The 14524-nt window shown below is 42.3% G+C and overlaps 1 protein-coding gene across 2 annotated transcripts in view; it reads left to right on the top strand.

Moving 5' to 3' along the window:
* Positions 1 to 14524, top strand: part of FRMPD3 (FERM and PDZ domain containing 3) — a 124423-nt gene that overhangs the window by 29484 nt on the left and 80415 nt on the right. The window lies entirely within an intron of this gene.

Below are 14524 nucleotides of genomic sequence, written 5' to 3'. Positions count from 1 at the left end.
ATTGGACTTGATACTTCATATGCATCATCTCATTCCATGCTCACAACTGTGAGCTAAGTAGCATTATCATCCTCATTTTACAACTGGAAAAACTGTTCACCAACTATTTGATAACAGAGTCAGGATTCAAACCCAGGACTATCTTGCCCCAGAGCCTTTCAGAGCTCATCACCTCCTGATGCCAACCACCAAAGCATAGCTGAGGGAAAGCAAGCTCTTTTATCATCAATAACAACATCATCATTGTTTTCACAGTCATGGTCGTGGTCATTGTCATCCTGTCAACATATCAGCGATCATTTTTCAAGCACTTTCTTTATGCCAATTTGATGCTGGCAATTTGAATATGCCGAAAAGAAGCCATAAAGTGCTTCTTTAAGAGAAAAGGTATATATGTATAGGAAAAACCATTCACATACACACACACACACACACACACACACACACACACACACACACACACACACAGATATTTCAGGCATCCACTGGGGGGTGTTGAAGATATCTCCACAGATAAGGGGCGACAACCGTAATAATAGCAGTTAACAGTTATCGAATTCCTATTATGTGTCAAGCACTGTCTTAACCATCTTACTAGGATGTACCTAATCATTTCTTACCATGTTGCTATGACATAGATCCTGTTCTTAACCTTGCTTTAGAGAAGAGAAAACTACAATTTAGATAGACTAATTTACCCGATGACCTCATAGCTAGTAATTAGCAGAGCTGGAGTGTGGCCTCTGTCTAACTCCAGAACCTGAACTCCTACGCTGTATTGCTTCCAACATCAGGGGTTCCCATCCCCCCACTTTTTTCCAGTTTGGAAACATTGTCTACCACTGGCTTCTGATAATTGGAGAGTGCTCTTGGACCCATCTGCTAACTGGGATAGGGGCTAGAGTGACAGGCTACCAGGGGTGTAAGCAGATGCCCTCCTCCATGAATTGACAACCCAGGCCCTTTCTATCTGGAAGCCAATGCCATGAGAATGAGAAATCTGCTCAGAGAGTGCCTCCCGGCCAAACAATTTGTATAGCAGAATTTGGGGAAAATACATAGCTGAGATCTGTAGAGGCAGAGGCCAGGTAAACAAGATGACTCTTCTTTTTATGTTTTCTTCCTCCTCATTCTATAAGATCACATTTTATAAAGTATTCATTTTTCTCTTGTACTTCCCTGCCCACTAGCACCTCTTGATGATGCCTCCTTCTTTCTTCTCACACCGACTAAGCCCTGAGTCCTTTACCTCCTAGCTACTTTCAGTGTCATTTGCTCATAATCTCATTTCATTCCTCTTTCAAAAATGCCTGCTCCTCTCTGCTCCAAATCTCTTTACTTTCTCCTGCTTTCATTCCATTTCGAGCCACATTAAGGTTCTAAAGCACTTTGGAAAGTGTTGAGTATGGCAGGATGGTAAATAGTTTTATAATATTTTGCTGTCATTGAGCTTGGAGTCTTTGAAAACCAATGGCAGTTCACAGCCCTGGCATACCTTTGTCTCTGCAGGACTGTTAACTAGCCCTAGATGCAGTCTCTGGCCATGACCCAAAATGTGTACTTCTCAGATGATGCAAAGTCATTCCAAGTAGAGTAGTATTAGCTTGAGCAGCTCTTCCCAAATTGGCTTCCACAGTACCCTGAGTGTGAGGAATTAATAGGTACCATGGGTGAGAAAAAGGTTTCTGGGTACAAAAGAGTCTGACAAATGCTGAGTTAGATAAGCTAAGCTTTACTAAAGGGTTTCATGGAGCCCTTAACATACTAATCAGAATCATGACTCTCCAAGAGGATGTTTATAGTCCTGCCACCCAAAGCATGGTCTGAGGGTTGGCAGTTTAGACATCACATGGGAGCTTGATGGAAATTCAAACTCTGCAGGCCTCCACCCCAGACTTTCGAGTTAGAATCAGCATTGTAACAAAATCCTCAGGTAATTTGTATGCACATTAAATTTTGAGAAGCACCCAGCATTTAGAGTACCCAGCATTTCTAAAACATTCCTGTTCATGGAACCCCTTTGTGAAGACTCTTCTGGGACTGGTGTTCTCTGAAACATACTTTGGGGAAATACTGTCAGCCCTCTCAGTCCACATGGGTTGAAAATTTTTTTTTAAATTCTAGATAGTTCCAAAAAGCAAAATTTGAATTTGCCACGTGCTGAGCACTGCACTGAATCCATGCAAATAAAGTGACGTATAGGCACGCCTTGCTGTTGCCCATACGCAAATATAGGTTATATGCAAATCCTATGCCATTTTATATAAGGGACTTGAGCACCTTTGGATTTTGGAATCTGCAGGGGGTCCTAGAACCAATTCCCTGCAGATATAGAGGGATGACTGTACTAAGGCTATTCATTGTCCAGAGACTACATAGAAAGACATTAACCAAAGCAACATTTAGAAATTATGTATTACCCAAAGCCTCACTTTACAGAAATTTCAAGTCTTCTGAATCTTCTGTTTCCAGAAACTCTTACCAACCCTCATCCCCAATTAACTCATTTCTTGTAACATTTTTTAGTGTCATGGCTGTTCTTCTTTGTCTATTCTCTGGTCGAGATCATCTTGTTTGTTTCTTAAATCCAGCAGCTTCTTCTGAGTACTGGAACTCAGGGTCTGATCCTCTAAAGAATGTTACATGGTCCCATGCTATAGAACATTAGAAAGGCAATTTTATAGAAACTGGACAACTTTTCAGCCCAGTGTGTCCTGTTTAGTTAAGCTGTTGGTTTTCTTTTAGGCTTTTGAGCTATGGTGCCACACATCAAAATAACACTAGCTATTTTGTGTTCAGGTCTTGAGACTAATTTGGGGGGCATCATTAAAATTTTATAAGAAAATTCTCATTTCTTTCATTCATCTTTGTGATTTTCAAGTGTGTTACCACATTGCATTCATAAACAAGTTTTTAATTAAGTCTCAGGGCCCCATTTTTTCTCCTCAAAGAAACACATATCCAATTTTATGTTAAAATTTAAATGGAAAATAGGCTTCGAGAAATAGGCTTCGAAAATTTTATTTACAAGAAACTTGTCAAGGATGCGACCATTCTGTACAGTAAGGAGTTGACATGCCCAAGCTCTGAATAGGACATAGATGAAGCTCTCAGCAAGGTTTCTTGGAGGTTGTCACCAAACACCTTCTCAGTGGCCACTTTCTAAGGCTGGCCAGGGTTGTCTGCTCAGAGTGTATGAAGAGGAGGTGACATGAGCAGCACGATGATACTTAGAGATGTGTGAAAGTGAAAAAGACCTACGCTATTAGGCCCCTTGGGCTGGAGGGCCTGCTAACCCCAGAAGTTGTGCACTCTGGATTGGGAACTATAATTCTGACCTCTCCCAGACTCCAATCAGAGCAGAAGCATCCGAGTAAAAAGGTGAGGAGACCATGGAAACACCTCCTCATGCTGGATCAGAAGATCCAAGGCTTCATTTGAATTTTCCGCTCAATGATGTAGACAATGCTACTGTTCAGAGCCCATCAGTTTAAAGCTAAATGCAAACCCATCTGGAAGAGCTACCCATTGATGCTAATGGTTCTAACCTTTTTTAGAATCAATACTCATTTGTAATGTTAAAAATACCCCCAATAGTGATTCTACATGCATTTTTTTCTCTCTACTGAGAACCCACAATTGGCGTATCCAAGAACTTGCCTTGCAAGAAATCCTTGCCTTTGAGGGGACCCAAGAAAGGCACATTGATTATTCTTAATAGTTTATACCTGGGTGTGAATTAATCCTATCGGCTACCATTTTTTGAGCATTTACTATGTGCCAGGCACTAGGCTCAGCATTTTACACCCATTATCTTATTTAATTCTCCCAAAACCTGATTATCTCCACTTTAAAAATAAGGAAATGGAGGCTCAGAGAAGTAGGTGACTTATCCCAAGAAAGTCACACAGCTAGTAAGAGGCAGAAACAAGAGACAAACCCAGACCTGTGGGATTTCTAAGTTGTATTCTTTATTCCTTAGTCTGGAGAACTGGCTGTGCTGGTAGAGAGCACTGGAGAGGCCCCGAATTCGGGGATGGGGCAAATGGGCTCCTGAGGAGGCAAAGTGAAGGACTACGGGGTTGAAGAGTTGCAGACACTTGTATTTGCCTCATAATTTTGCCTGGAGCTAGCCCTGCAAGCCAGCCAAGGTTAAGGTGGCCCTCATAGGCCACTTAGAGATCAAATGATAGAGCCCATTCCTGAATCCACCTCTACACAACTGTCTGTATATATTCTTACAGACAAACTGTTCCAAGAACACTGGCCTCCTTTACAGTCTTTGGTCACTCCGAACACACTCCATCCCTGGGCCTTTGCACATGATATGCCTTGTGCCTGACAGGCTCTTTCCCAGAGAGCTACGTGGCTCACTCCCTCCCTTCAGGTCTTTGCTCAGTTGTCACCTTCTCTCTGAGGCCTTCCATGACCATCCTATTTAAAATTGCAGCTACTCATCCTTAATTCCTTGCTTCGTTTTCTCTAAAGCACTTATCATTCTCTAAAATATCATATAGTTTTATTTATTTCTTTATTTATTTGTTTGTTTGTTTGTTTGTTTATTGTCACTAGAATGCAAGCTCCATGAAAACAGATTTTTTTTACCACATATTTGACCCCTTTTACCCTGTCTACTTCCCCCTACCCACCTCCCCTCCACCCTCCAGTAACCACTAGTCTATTGTCCATGTCCATGAGTCTCTGTTTGTTTCTTGTTCATTTGTTGCTTTTAGGTTTATATCCCACATATAACTGATATCATGTGATTTTCAACTTTTTCTGTCTGGCTTGTTTCACTTAGCATAATTATCTCAAGGTTCATCCATGTCGTTGCAAATGGCAGTATTTCATATCTTCTTATGACTGAGTAATAGTCCATTATATATATGTACCATTGCTTCTTTAGTCAGTCATCTATCGTAGGAAACTTTGGTTGCTTCCATGTCCTGGCCACCATGAATAATGCTGCTATGAACATCGGTGTGCAAATATCTTTTCAGATATGTGTTTTCAAGACTTTGAGGTAAATACCGAGTAGAGGGATTGCTGGATCATATGGTAAATCAATTCCGAGTCTTTTGAGGAATCTCCATACTGTTTTCCATAGTGGCTGTACCAATTTGCAGTCCCACCAGTAGTGCGTGAGGGTTCCTTTTTCTCCATATCCTCTCTAACATTTGTTATTACTTGTCCTATTGATAACAGCTATTCTAACAGGTGTAAGATGGTATCTCGTTGTGGTTTTGATTTGCATTTCTCTAATAGCTAGCGATGTTGAGCATCTTTTCATATGTTTCTTTGGCCATTTGTATGTCCTCTAGGGAGAAGTGTCTGTTCAGGTCCTCTGCCCATTTTTTGATTAGATTGTTTTTGTTGTTGTTGTTGTTGTTGTTGAGCTGTATGAGTTTTTTGTATATTTTGAATATTAGGCCCTTATCGGAGATGTTGCTTGCAAATATATTTTCTTATTCGGATAGTTGTCTCTTTACCTTGTTGACAGTTTCTTTTGCTGTGCAGAAGCTTTTAGTCTGATGTAGTCACATTCATTTATTTTTGCTTTTAATTCCCTTGCTTTTGAGGTCCAATTCACAAAATCCTCTTTAAGTCCAAGGTCTTTGAGTTTAGTTCCTATGTTTTCTTCTATGCATTTTATTGTTTCAGGTCTTATATTCAGGTCCTTAATCCATTTTGAGTTAATTTTGGTGTGCGATGATAGACAACAGTGTAGTTTCATTCTTTTGCAGGCGGCTTTCCAGTTTTCCCAGCACCATTTATTGAACAGGCTTCCCTTTCAACACTGTTTGTTTTTGGCTTTTATGTCAAAAATTATTTGCCCATATAAATATGGGGTTACTTCTGGACTCTCGATTCTGTTCCAATGGTCCGTGTGTCTGTTTTGCTGCCAATACCATGCCGTTTTGATTACTGTCGCTTTGTAGTATAATTTGAAGGCGAGCAGAGTGATGCCTCCAGATTCATTCTTTTTTCTCAGGGTGGCTTTGGCAGTTTGGGATTTTTTCCATACAAATCTGATGATTTTTTGTTCTATTTCTTTAAAAAATGCCGATGGAATTTTGATGGTGATTGCATTAAATCTGTATAATGCTTTAGGTAATAAGGTCATTTTAACTGTTGATTCTTCCAATCCAAGAACACAGAAAATCTTTCTATTTCTTTGTATCTTCTTCAATTTCTTTTAACAGGGTCTTATAGTTTTCATTATAGAGGTCCTTCACATGTTTCATTAGATTTATTCCTAGTTATTTTATTCTTTTTGTTGCAAGTGCAAAAGGAATTGTTTTTTTTTCTACTTCTTTTTTTCTGATACTTCAGTACTAGAGTATAGGAACACTATGGATTTTTGAACATTGATTTTTGTATCCAGAAACTTTACTGTACTTGTGTATTGTTTCTAGTAGTGTTCTTGTGGAGTCTTCAGGGTTTTCTATATAGAGAATCATGCCATCCACAAATAGTGACCGTTTGACTTCTTTGTTTCCTATTTGGATGCCTTTTATACCTTTCTCTTGCCTGATTGCACTCGCTAGGACATCCAGTGATATATTGAATAACAGTGGCGATAGTGGACAGCCTGCCTTGTTCCTGATCTTAGAGGGAAAGGTTTTAGTTTTTCACCATTAAGTATAATGTTGGCTGAGGGTTTGTCATAGATGGCCTTTATTATGTTAAGGTACTTTCCTTCTTCTTTCCGATTTTGTTAAGTGTTTTGATCATAAATGCATGCTGTATCTTTTCAAATGCTTTTTCTACATCTATTGATATGACTGTGTGATTCTTATTTTTTAATTTGTTTATGTGGTGTATCACATTAATCGATTTGCATATGTTGAACCATCCCTGTGCCCCTGGGATAAAGCCCACTTGATTGTGGTGTAAAATCTTTTTAATATGTTGCTGTATTCATTTTCACTAGTATTTTTGCATCTGTGTTTATGAGAGATATTGGTCTGTAGTTTTCTTTTTTAATAGTGATTTTTATCTGTTTTGTTCACTGCAGTATCCCTAGTGTCTAGAACAGTGTCTGGCAAATAGTAGGAACTCAGTAAATATTTACTTAATGAATGATTTAATATACTGGTAGCTTTAGACATGGCTCCTCACCTCTGTCATATCTACAGAGACACACAGGTCTTTTGAGATAAAATGGAAGGTGAGCAGATAAGAGAATGAGTGCCTTCATGGGTGAGAGAATTTGGGAGTGGTAGTACGTTACACACAAAATGCCCATGGTCTCAATCTGGCTAAAGCCAAGGACCTGTAGTCTAGACCCTTCTTGACAGTAATTTTACTCTTAGTATCCATTGATTGAGAAACACATAATAACTACAAACCAATGTGAGTGTATGATGTTTTAAAAATGAGTTTTGTTAATCATTATGACAGCTACCTAATGTTTGGAAAATAGTGGTACATACATGCATAAGATGTTTTAAGATAGTGCTTAAATGCCTAGTCTCTGGCATCTATCAGCTAAGGTTTGATTTCTGGCATTGCTACATATTATTTGTATGACCTTGAGCAAGGTATTTAAGCCTCTGCCTCAGTGTCCTCATCTGTAAAACACGGCTAACAATAGTACCAAGCTCACAGAACTGTTACAGAATCAATGAGATATTGCATGTCAAGCTCACGTAAAGTGCCTGGCATGTAGTAAATGCTCCCCACATGAGAGCTCTCCTCCTTCTCCTCCTTCTCCTCCTTCTCCTCCTTCTCCTCCTCCTCCTCCTCCTCATCATCATCATCAATTATGTGGGTTATTGATTGACATATCTGCAGGCAGTGCTTCAAAGCATATGGATGTGTATGTCTCTTGCAGAATGCTGCAGTCCCCGGGGTCCTGGGTCCACAGTTCTGGGGGCCAGTGTGGTGGATACCAAGTGTTGTAGGCACTCAAAGAAGTCAGGTTGGCAGCTGGGTGAATAGGGGCATGATGTGGTGAGAAAAGGGAAGGTAGACAAGAGAGAGAGTGGCCACAGGCATCATCTTGGAATGGTGGCTCCATGTACACATTCAGAGAGAAAGCCAGCAGCTGCACAGGAGACCTTCCAATGCTTCTAAAATCCAGACTTCGATAAAGGTTGCTCAAGAAGACAAAGCTAATTATTACCAAAAGGTCCTGGGATAGGTTTCAAGTGTTTTATCACTTCTAAGTGTTAACAATTCAAGAATGGTGAGGCTGCTCTGATTATCACTCTGTTTGGCCTTGCATTCCGGAAACTTCTGAATTCCAGAAACTTCTGAATTCCAGATAGTAGCCCATTGGCGATAGTTTGGGTTTGGGTGACCCGAAGAGTTTCTCTTACGTTATTTTCCTGCTCTCTCCTTATCCCCAAATAGAGGCTCCACAAACCTGTTTTTTTTTTCCTACTAATTTCTTTATTGTTTTATTTTATTTTATTATTAGTTTCAAGTATATTGTTTTGAGACAATCTGTGGGGCTGCAGCACCAAGAGCAACAGTCTGAGGGAGTGGGGAGAGCTGGGCTGGGAGCAGCAGTGGGTGGGGTCAGCAGGCCAGGATATTTTCTTCTATGGCATTTTGGTTCTCTCTCCTGCAGAGCAGGAAGCACGTGGCAAATTAACCAGGGGCTTCACTGAGTCCTGGTGTTCAAGAGATCAAACAAGAAGGAGGTCAAGGATAGACCTCCATGCGTGGAGATGGGGGGTTGTGGGGAGGAGTGGCTACCCACTGAGGCTAAACATTATTTGGTAGGAACCAATCCACCCATGGAGAGAGCACACAAGCTGTGCCTATAGGCTGATTGATTTGACAAGGGAGTTGAGTACATTCTGTGATTTTTTTTGTTCAAAATCGGAAATAGAGCTGATTAAACTTCACCTTCACAGGGAAGAAACCGGGAATCCCAGCTTTTGGTTTTATTTTAGGAAGCTAATCTTTCTGAAAAGACAAAAACTTTAATGGCACTTGGCAACATGCCACAAGGAGGCATCTTCTTCCTGACCTTCAGGTGGAAAGCTCAAACTCTTGTGTAAGTCAGGAGATTTTACCCTCAAACCAAGGATGTTAAAAAGATAGCTCTGTCAGTCCTTGCAACTTGGCTGGGGCCCCTTCCCAATTTCTTCTGGAAGCCTTGACTCCATTTTTATCACCACACAAGTAGACCATTTGTAACTGTCCAGTCCCATTCTTGACTTGATGAGGAGTTCTGCTCTGGGGCCTCATTTGCATAGACAAATGCAGACTGACATCTGTCCGCTTAGCACCCCAAGCCAAGGAGCTGGAGCTACAATGGGCAAACTTCTGGGGAAATACCCTAGATATTCGATTCGAAAATGACAGTGTCATATTGAGGCTAATTTGTATAGGCTTATCAGGTTTATTACTACAATGTCTCCAGGAACTTGAAAATCTTTGAATTCTTATGCATCTGGAATGCTCAAAGTCTGTTGCTATGAAACTTGGAGTGTAAATTACCATGAATACCATTAATCTGTTCACTAGGAGATTAATTTGTAATTTGTTGGCAAATCACATGTGGGTCTTATAGCAAGAATGTGGGTGGTGTTTTTGTGCCAACGTGTGGCCCCGCCTGTGTCTCTGGATGTGTGCGTGTGTGTGTGTGCGCACATGCATGTGTCACTGGGATTGGCACTCTATGGGAGCTCATATCCTGGGTTTTCTCACTGCTCCCTGTATCTCACCTGGCTCTTCTGGCACATCCTGGTTCCTAGGGCATGTGTTCTTAGGGTTGGAAGGCTGCTGTGCCAAGCAGCCCTTGATTCAGTGCCAGCTTACGAGACATTAGCTCCTCCTGAGATAGGATTGAAAAGGTGTCCATTAATGTTTTAGAATCATCTGGCTTTTCTAAAAGATGTTCTTTCCCGTTAATGGCTCTCAAGTTGTTTTTGCACACAGGCAGTTTCCCCCTGGCAGAGGAACTTGGATCCTCTACAAGAAACAAGAAATGGGGCGGGGGAGTTGCATTGGGGTAGGAGATGGTGACCTGGACCACACTGGTGGGAGCAGGAAGAAGGATGCTGAGGAGGGCTGTGGGGCGTCCATTATTACCCTGAGTTATTGTTAATGGAGGGGGACAGAATCAGTGACACAAATCTCACCCCAGCTGAGTTAACCTGCTCTCCCATAAAAGACTGGTACTTATAACAAAGTGAGAAAATTACTTTCCCGCATTAAGGAACAGGCTGTGGGGTGTGACTAAAGGGGCATTGGAACCCCACTCACCCAGAAATAGCTCCCCAGCTAGCCTCCCAGGGCTGGATTTCTGCTTTGGATGGAGACATCAGAGATTCAAATATATTGTCTGAGAAAGAAGATCTAGTAGCAGAGCAGCGCCTGAAGGAAATGGGGACACAAAACATTTTAGTTTTGAGGCTCAGGAGGGATCCCCCAGGGAATAGTCACTACTTTGGGGGCTCCTGAACAACCTGAGGGATGGAAGTCCATGGGCCCATCACAGTGAATGATTGTTCAAAGGTGAAAGTTGGTAAAGGCTCCAAAAAGAATCATATCCACATACCTTACAGGTGAGCCTTAGAATAGGCCTGGGAGGATCAGAGATAATTTATGATGTTTGTTTGAAGAACTTGGGAAGCCACTCAGAAGCAGACTTAGGAGGTCTGCTGGGAGCCAGAGAGCCACAGAAAATGTGGCTGCTAGAGTGTCCTCTAGAACCTTTCTCTTCTTCACACACTCCTCCTCCCAGTTCATTCAACCAACATTTACAAGAGTACCTATTTTTGCGCCAGTCGTGGTAGATACAGAGGACAAAACTTATACTCTGCCCTGCCCTCCACAAACACATTCTAATGGGAGGGTAGACTTTTAAATTAATTCTGCCTGGGGAGGCAAATGGGGTTCAGAGAGAGTGTCCTAGAGAAGGTAACTTGAGCTGAGTCCAGAAGGATGTGTAGGAGGTTGCCAGGTAGACAAGGTAGCAGAGGGCATTCTGGGTAAAGAAAAAGCAAGTGTAAAAGTATGTGTCAAGGAGCTTGGGGTGATCCCCATAAGCAAAAGCAAGACTGCCTTCTTCCTAGAGTAGGAAATGCCATCTTTCTTAATAAAATGTCACCCAGGACTTCCATTATTGGCCTTCGAAGGAGACTATTACAGCAGGAAGAAGTATCTGTAAGATAAGATTCACCTCTCCTTGTAACATTGACCTATCACAGAGATCCTTTAATACTCCACAGGATTGTTTAGATCAGGCTGAAACCTTCAGACAAAACCATATGCTAAAGTCCAGGAGATGACAAAATAAAAACCAACATGGAAAATAATAATAAATATAACTAACATTTGTTGAGCACACCCTCTGAGCCAGGCACTTCTAAATGTATATGTAATGTCTATTCATTTAATCTTCATAATAACTCCATGAGGTAGACATGGTACTATTATTATCATTATGCTCATTTCACAGATGAGGACCAGGAAGCTAGACTAGACAATCAGCACTAGAAGGTATCGCTGTCATATTTCACTGCTGGGGTTTTCGGGGACCCCATTCATCCTTCCTAACTCCCAGCCTGCCACCACGGGCCAGAGACCACTGATAGTCCCAGCCTCCTGTAGGTGCCTTCTCAAATGGGTGCTCAGCTTTCCTTCTCCTCATGTTAAAGAGGCAGTAGAGAGGAATGGGGTGAAGGGATCATAAACTCAGATTCCTATAGGGCCAGACCCAAAGGAGTAAATATATTCACTAGGGCAAGATCGGATATGTGCCCAAGAAATATTTCATTCTCTTTATTGCCTTTTAAGAAAACAGCAACAAAACAGTACGAGAACAGTATTAAATGGCAATTGACACTTGGCTCCATGATAAGGGTACAGAAGGAATGGTAGGGATTGAGGTGGCCTGGAAAGCCCATCTGTCATCCAAAAGGGGCATTGCTACTTCGTTCCAGCTGATCATTGTTGGGTAGGACTTTAAGGCCCAGGGTTGCCAGCTAGGAATTTTCAAGAGAAGCCAGAAATCCGATTCTTATATGAAATCTGAGGATTTTAAAATTAGCAATGATTTTTTTTTTAAATTGAAAACACTCTGAAGGCCAAACAAAATACACTTGCTTATTAGCTGAGTGACCTTTGGGCAAGTAACTTCACCTCTTGAGCCTCAGTTTCCTAATATGTAAAATAGGGATAATACTAATACCTAATTCAGAGGGTGAGTATGAGGATTCATGAGGTCATAGAAGTGAAATGCCTGTTACATAGTAAGTGATTAACATGATAGCTATTAGAATGATCATTATGTTTCAGTCTCTGTCTAGGTGACTGAAATGAAGGACTCTACCCTTCACCTCCAGAGAGACTCCATGCCTTATTCAAGGGAATTTAGCTCTATTCTTGCCGACAGAAGATTCTAAAGATAACACTTACAGAGCACTTGGCCAGCATGTGTATATGGGGAGTGAAGTGTATTTCTTTCTTTAATACCCCTTCATACAGTGAACCCGGCGCTGACTGATTTACAAAGCCAGTCTGGGGCTGGGGAGGGGCTGAGGAGGCCTGCAGAATGATTTCCTTTATGCAGAAAGGAAGAAACAGGTAGGAAATCTAGGCCAGAGTTCATATCCCAGTCTACCTTCAGTTCTTACTGGAGACATCCAAGATTTTTAAGAAAGTTCTCAGCTGCTAAAGCATTTACACTCGCATCTATTATTTTTACTTCTTTTCAAGTGGTGGTTCTCACCATTGGCTGCATATTAAAATCACCTGGGCAGCTTTTAAATAATACTAATGCAGGGGCCTAACCTTCACATGGTTGTAAACAAAATTGTATATGGGTGTGTGTGTGTATATGCACTTTTCTCAGGACTTGGTTGGGGCCTCTAAGGGCAGTGCTGAAGAAGAGTACCCAAAACATGGAGTTACTATGGAAAACACCTGTGGTTCTAGGCTCGCTCAGCCATCACACAGTATCTATCCTTGCAGACAGGCCTTCTCGTCTCTCTGAGCCCCGGTTTCCTCACCAGTTCCACAGGGATCAATAATCATGCCCACTTTGTTTCCTATGGTGGTTGTGAAGGTATACTGAACCACTAAAGCATATACAAGAAAGGGCTTTGAAAATGCCCAACCCCCTCTCCACAGGGGAGGGCCCATTATCACAAGATTTAGGAGGGTGTGCTTGGGGAGGTAACAGAGGCAGCGGGGAGCAACACTACATATCTAGAAAAGGCAACACATGTTAACAAAGCAGCTCAGAAATGAGAGCAAATTAATGCAAGGCCCAGCAAGAACAGAACATTCACACTGCAGGGGCATAACACCCATTGGAGCAGCTAGGCCATGGTAAGAAGAAAGGAATAGAACAGCAGAGGGAGACAGGGGCCAAGTGAGGGGAGATTTCAATGCTAAAGAGGATTGCTCTGGCTAAGAGCAGAAGAGAAGGGGTAAGGCATAAAGGAGGAAAAGAAAATGCTGGTAAGTACCCCCAGTAGGCCTGGGGAGCAGGAAGGGGCACCTGACAGCCTTGGCGGGGGTGGTGTGGGGGAACCACTGCGGGGAACAGAACCAGTGCCTTGGTCAGGTAATAGTGGGAAGGAAGGTCCCTCAAACTTCAACGCATTTTGTGTCATCCTCTGGCAACTGGATGCAAACCACAGGGCAGAGGGTCACCAGGATAGCTGCTACGAACTATAGAGTCAGCCCCCATCCCCTGCTGCCTTATTTTCCTTCTTTCTGACAAACAACCAGAACCCACATGACTCAGGGGCAGGGAGTGGGCCATACCTCTATTCAGAAAGCCCTTGACAAATCTTCAGGAAGAAATGGTCTGAGAAGAAAGGGCCCTAGTACTAGAGCAGTGTCCTGGATGCCCCTACTGGGCCAGGCATTAACCCTTTTGTTGCTAGATTGGAAAGCAGTGGGGACAGTTGGAGGGCACACAAGGGGTCTCGGGGCAGCAGCTGTTTACTGATCATGAAGTCAGGAATGTCAGATCGGAATAAGTGTGATGGTGGTACTGGTGTTCACTGGTAAAGTGTCAGCCCTGATCCTGGGGCAGCTGGAATCAATCTTGGAAGACATAGGGGATTCACAGGCAGAGAGCTACTACTGGAGACCCGAGGGGTCCTGTCTGCAAGATGGGGTTGGGGATAATGAACAATTCTCTCTTTGATCCCTAGCAAAGGTGGGTCAGACACTGGCTACATTGTTGAATAGCAATGCCAAGCTCATGCTTACACTGCCAACCCTTCATAGCCTTCTAATTCCCTTGCATACACAGTACCCTGCCCAGGTGTCCTGGAATGAGGGATCATTCTGGAGGGAACATCAGCCTGCTTAGTGCCATATAGCCTGTTAGATCAGAAAGGGACCCTGGAAATCAGTTAATCCAGTGCTCTCTAATGACATATGGGGAACGGAGGCCTAGAAAAGGAAAGTACAGGACCATATATTAAGTTAGTGCCAGAGATGGGATGAGCAGCAAGATGTCTCTGCTCTTAGTCTGGTGTATTTTCTATTGCTTTCTTTGCTATTATTCCAAGTCTCAGTATAGTCAAGGGGAAATGCCAGA

This window comes from Pteropus medius, unplaced genomic scaffold (assembly GCF_902729225.1).
Source record: "Pteropus medius unplaced genomic scaffold, Ma_sr-lr_union100, whole genome shotgun sequence".
Taxonomy (NCBI): domain Eukaryota; kingdom Metazoa; phylum Chordata; class Mammalia; order Chiroptera; family Pteropodidae; genus Pteropus; species Pteropus medius.
This window is presented reverse-complemented; position numbering and strand designations above follow the sequence as displayed.